General features: G+C 51.5%; 1 protein-coding gene and 1 long non-coding RNA gene across 2 annotated transcripts in view; both read left to right on the top strand.

Annotated features, from left to right (window-relative positions):
- LOC113203033 (uncharacterized) overlaps positions 1 to 6,000 on the top strand; it is a 236,033-nt gene that overhangs the window by 42,674 nt on the left and 187,359 nt on the right. The gene's annotated exons all lie outside the window — the stretch shown is intronic.
- Positions 4,489 to 6,000, top strand: part of LOC127749012 (uncharacterized) — a 103,708-nt gene continuing 102,196 nt past the window's right edge. The window contains exon 1 of the mRNA XM_052265364.1: positions 4,489 to 5,052. The gene's annotated coding sequence lies outside the window, so the exon portion shown is untranslated. The remainder of the gene's footprint in view (positions 5,053 to 6,000) is intronic.

The raw sequence follows: 6,000 nt of genomic DNA, 5'->3' as shown, positions 1-6,000 counted from the left end.
GGGGCAGGCTCGAGTTCAGCGATGTTAATGAATTTCGTCATTTCACGATAACAATAATTTCAATTGATCAGGGTGTTTTTAGTGTTTCAAAAGTGCTAGTGTTTTGAATTGTTCGAGGGGGCAATAACTCCCTTTTGAAGTGTACACATGATTCCCGAAATTCTTGATTCCCTGTGATTCCCGTCCGCTTATAAGTATTACATAGGTTTTTCGGGGGGGTTTAGTGGTATAAAACGCTTATTTCGACTGATTTGTACTTATCTCTCTAGTTTCCCGCTTATTCTAAGCGATTTCTATTGATTTTGATCAACTTTTATCCTGGTGATTCCCAGATAGGTGTACACATGATTCCCGGAGTTATTGCCCCCTCGGAATTGTTCTTTTAGTATAACAAGTGAGTTACAAATTATTGGTCGTCATTTTACGTACGTATTCATTTCTCGTCATTTTAAAACACGGTTAGGAAAAATCCTGGGATTTCACGGAGGAACACTCGTGAAAAGTATTGCCAAAGTCCTTTGGGATTTCCCAAAGAACTCTGTAGATTTCACGTGTCGAGTTTAGCTTTGAAACATGAAGACGAATGAAAACTTCCACCTTCAACATCTGTTTTAGTACACAAAAACTAAGAACGGACTCCTCTGGGAATTTATAATACTGGTGGAAAGTGAATCTTCGGGAAATCCCAAGACCTTTTTAACAGTGCGGTTGGTACTCAGGGCTCAGGGACGATGTTTTGCCGCTTGGCGGCCACTGATAGTGCCCCCTAATAAAACCCAGACGTACTGTCGTGAGCCCGGGCTACCCGCCATGTGAAAGTAATTGGTGCTTAACTAGGTTTATCCAGTGTGTGGATCGATGGATCGACTACGACCATAAACAAACGGGTCTTAACCGGGTGAGCCCCTCGCCTAATCCTCTCGAAGACGCGGTCGCGGTCAGCGCCACCACTACACTTGCCGTCAACAAGTGTCTGACCAAAGGTTTCATTGTCAGAGACCATATGGTCTTGATATCAACTACAAAATTTACTTTTAGGATGTTTGTAAGACGACTCACCCACGCCCACTCTGGACGCAGTGTACGTGTCCGTGTCCAATGTGTCCGCAGCTGTCCACACTTGTACGCCCGGGCACAACGCGCCCATCCACTATGCACACAGAAAAAGGTTTCTTGGATTCAAGAAAATTTCAACCTAAATTGAGGAGGGAAAGTTTTGCCTTTATTTCAAGGGGATCTTTCTAAACATTCACGAAAATTTCTTTGAATAGCAGTAAATCTTTCTTTTTCCTCCAACTTCATAGAATTAAAGAAACCGTTTTCTATGTGTGGGACCTTTTACCGTCAGCAAGTTCAGTTGGTGGAGGTGGACACCTTTGTCCGGGTGGACAGAGGCGGGCATGGCGAACGCGGACCCCTGTTTCTGATGAGGAAAACGGCCTGCATGCAACTTGCCAACTCTGTCTCTGTCGCTCCGACACATACAGTGCTGCAGGTCACAGATAAATCCGGCACATATCCTTGGTCCTGCCAAGGCCTCGCCGCGCGCCTCTACGTACCCCGCTGTACCCTCCGTAGCCCGGCCTGTGGCGGCCTGCAGATGTTTGTTTACACTCGCTGGTGATGCTGGCCCTGGCCTATCCTTTGCATGCCACTCTCGGATCTCTTTTTGGCCGTCTCCCGCTTGCTGGGCTCGGCCCTCCCCGGCTTTCGCCTTTCCTGGTCAACCTGAGGAGGGTTGTTAGTTGTCGTGTCGCATGCAGGCCAGCCTTTTTACATCTCGTCTTCATTATATTGTGTTAGCTTTTTGACTTCTCCGTCGGGCTTTGGTTTCGGGTTTGCAGTCGGGCTTACCGTTGGCTCGGTGTCAGGAAAGGACCGAGCGTGGCGGGAGGACGCGTCGGGGACGCAAATCCTCGACCGAGCCATATCGACTTGCCATCTCCTTGGTATGCGCACCGGCGAGCAGCCCGAGCAGCTCCCCGATCCAGAACAGCCCCTACCCGCCCTCCCCACTACGCCCCGCCTCGCCCCGCCGCGCCCCGGCCCTCTGATATGCCCGGCCGTCATGTTCCGAATCGAGCGATTCTCGCGCCATATAAGTTAGTTTACTGGCGCGAGGGTCGCGCGTGTACGTGCCGGTACGTGCGCCGGCGCGCGTGCCCTTCCTGGCCTGATCTAGGCGGCAGCAGCGCTAAGGTTCGTTTTGGGGCGCAATTCAAAATTTGCAATTTCAAAAAAAAAAGAAATCAAAAAATCATAAAGGTTCGCATAGTTCAAGTTTAGTTGAATTTCAGTGAGTTTTTATTGTCGATTGTGTAACCAGAATACTGAATTCTTGGACCTAGTACAGTGACCTATGAGTTTTAAAAAGTAACATCACTAATGAAACAGGACATTTGCAATTGAAAAATCAAGGGGCAGGTACAATTTATACTTAGTCCAAGAAATCTGCTTTTGTGGTGATGGTAGTTGAAAAACAACGTTTCAAACTTTCTCTCTGGTTTTTGCGCGGTGGGTAACGTCTCGCGCTCTTTGCGACGGTGACGAGCGGCGGCGCGGCGATCTGCTCTATGAATCGAAGCGCATCTTCGCCGTCGTCGTCGCGTCTTTGATGAGAAATAAACCCGAACACTGCGGGCTTCTCCCAGCGGCGCATTAGACGCACTCGACTGCCCCGCAGAGCCCCCTCCTCGCCGAGATCTTCCTCGTTCCCGATTCCCGAAGCTCCTCCCCTACTCAGCACTGAGACAACATTTTCACGAACCAAATTCTCGCCAAAAGAGAAGTGCGCCATCCATTCATACACTGTCGTCTAAATTTTTCAGTTATTTGTCTTTCGCTTTTGAAAAATATTCAGCCTAGCCTTGACATAGCACTGTTAATACCATTTCGAACCGTGAAGCGGAAGCATCGTGTTGTGTATGTCGTCTTATCTCTATGACCCCATTTTTGCCTGTGTTAGCTTAAGGTAAAACAGGGCTGAAACTAGAAAAGTCGGTCGAAAAACCGCTATTTTGAGTTTAAAATCTAGATGCTAATTAAATTGAGAAAAAGCTCTCTATTTCTATCTAAGTTAGTTTATTGCGGTTCTTTTAAGGTATAATACGTCTATACTTAAACGTAACTGTGGGCGCGAGACGTTTTTTAAATTTTCACAACTTTAAAAAACCTCCTGCACACACAGTTATGTCCAACTCAACTAAAGACATACACTGTTAAAAAACGTTCTGGGATTTCACGGAGGAACACTCGTGAAAAATATTGCCAAAGTCCTTTGGGATTTCCCAAAGGACTCTGTAGATTTCACGTGCCGAGTTTAGCTTCGAGACATACAGGCGACTAATAACTATCTAACCTTCAACGGCTGCTTTCCGACATGAAAACTAAGAACGGAGTCCTCTGGGAATTTCTAGTAGTGGTTGAAAGTGAATCTTCGGGAAATCCCAAGACCTTTTTAACAGTGCGGTTGGTACTCAGGGCTCAGGGACGATGTTTTGCCGCTTGGCGGCCACTGATAGTGCCCCCTAATAAAACCCAGACGTACTGTCGTGAGCCCGGGCTACCCGCCATGTGAAAGTAATTGGTGCTTAACTAGGTTTATCCAGTGTGTGGATCGATGGATCGACTACGACCATAAACAAACGGGTCTTAACCGGGTGAGCCCCTCGCCTAATCCTCTCGAAGACGCGGTCGCGGTCAGCGCCACCACTACACTTGCCGTCAACAAGTGTCTGACCAAAGGTTTCATTGTCAGAGACCATATGGTCTTGATATCAACTACAAAATTTACTTTTAGGATGTTTGTAAGACGACTCACCCACGCCCACTCTGGACGCAGTGTACGTGTCCGTGTCCAATGTGTCCGCAGCTGTCCACACTTGTACGCCCGGGCACAACGCGCCCATCCACTATGCACACAGAAAAAGGTTTCTTGGATTCAAGAAAATTTCAACCTAAATTGAGGAGGGAAAGTTTTGCCTTTATTTCAAGGGGATCTTTCTAAACATTCACGAAAATTTCTTTGAATAGCAGTAAATCTTTCTTTTTCCTCCAACTTCATAGAATTAAAGAAACCGTTTTCTATGTGTGGGACCTTTTACCGTCAGCAAGTTCAGTTGGTGGAGGTGGACACCTTTGTCCGGGTGGACAGAGGCGGGCATGGCGAACGCGGACCCCTGTTTCTGATGAGGAAAACGGCCTGCATGCAACTTGCCATGCAGGCGTGTGGTCGCTTTGCCGACTCACCAGGGGCCATGAGGCAGGAAGGCTCCACAAATAGTGCGGCTTACAGTCGCGGTAGGCAAACCCGTCCGTCTAGACCAAGGATCACCAAGATCAGGACGATCTCGAGGACCAGTGCGGCGGCGGTTGCTGCGGTGGGAGTGTGTGTGTGAGTACCTCCCGGCTGGCAGGCCGTGGGCCGGCGGGCGGCGGCGGGGCGCGGGGCGCGGCGGGGCCGAGCTGAGGCCGCTGCGCCGCCGTGCCCGTGCCGCCGCCAGTACCGCCGGGAGGCCAGTGACTGCTGGCCTGTTCAACGGGTCGGACCAGACCGGGACTGAGCTCGAGTAGTGCGTGAGCGCTCGCGGGAGTGGGTGACACGGGAGTGAGTGACACGAGCGTCGCCGTCACCGAGTCCGTCGTCGTGTACGTCGCGTTTTGCGTTTTTCGCGAAAAAAAAAAGTGCGGTTCCGCGTCGTGTCGGTTCCCGCGTGCCTTTGCGTGTGTTTCCGTGCGCGTGTTTGTGCGTGTGTGTGTGTGGTTGTGCGTGCGCGCCTGCGTGCGTACGCGCGCCGCTTGTGTTGTGTGTGTTGTGTTGAGCCGGCCCGGCCCGCTGTGCCGCACGGTGAGCCGCACGGTCCCGTTGAGGGAACTCCCAGCTGCGCTCGCCTGCGCGCCTGCGCCAAAGCTACACTCGCCGCTGCGGGAAGAGAGAAGAAACAAAAGTAAAGGGCCAGTTCGAAATAAAGTGGGACGCCGAGGAAGTGCGTGAAAGTGAATCATCACGGCGATTGCCCCGCAATAAGGAATACGGAATATCTCTCCCACCAGGTAATTATGATAAGACTGTTACGAGTCGATCGTTGTGCCTTAACGGCCGTTGTGCCATACCCCACCCTGGTCCCTTGGGTACTTAGTGCTGCTGATGGTGATATAGGACTCTTAAGCCGCTCGCAAGGCTTCTGACATGAGTATTTCTGTTTACTTTTCGCCTTGTATTGGAGGTTTTTTTTTTGTCCTCCTCCTACGGCCGGCGCCGCGGCGCTGGGAGACGACTTTCCCCGCGCTGCGTGCCACCGTGGTGCCGCCGCGATATGGAACAAGTAACGACCTCGCCGGTCGCCAACGAAATTCAAAATATAAAAAGTTAAAACGAAAACAAAACTAAGAACACACAACGCGCGCGAAGACGATTCACTCCGGTGAGAATTGTGCTTTATTTTTTTCCCGCTGAAAAGAGTGAGTGACCGCGTGAAAAGACGGTCCCCGTTTGTTTACTTTTGAGCCGCACGCCCCGCGCTTGGCCGGGAGGCCCGGCGCGCGGGGGTGGCTGGCCCGGGGGCGGCCCGGGGGCGGACGCCACGGGATGCACGCGGATGGGCCGCCAGGTCACATGCCGCCACCGCTATCTGCACAAACAGGGGCCTTACCGCTATCAACGCCGAGATCTCGGCAGCGGTGGGGCGTCTTCGCGCGCCGCCTTTAGTCACCTCTCCGCTCGGGGAGGAAATCTCCCCAGAAATGTTTTGCTTTGAAGGGCAAACAAAAACGATTCAAACGCGTGTCTGGGGCTGCCTGGTCCCCCAGTGGTCCCTCCCAACACTCTTGCTCGTGTGTAACACCGTGCCGTGCGTTTGACACCGCCTCATGCATCTTTGTCGCACCCACGGCGCGCGGCGCTGCGCGGTGCCATGGCAGTGAAAGCTCATGGCAGGCAGGAGGCAAGGCGATAGACCTGGATGAAAGTCGAGGCAGGGCGGGGCGGGGTGGCGGGGTACA

The sequence above is a fragment of the Frankliniella occidentalis genome, unplaced genomic scaffold (assembly GCF_000697945.3).
Source record: "Frankliniella occidentalis isolate FOCC.00 unplaced genomic scaffold, Focc_3.1 Scaffold26, whole genome shotgun sequence".
Lineage (NCBI taxonomy): Eukaryota > Metazoa > Arthropoda > Insecta > Thysanoptera > Thripidae > Frankliniella > Frankliniella occidentalis.
This window is presented reverse-complemented; position numbering and strand designations above follow the sequence as displayed.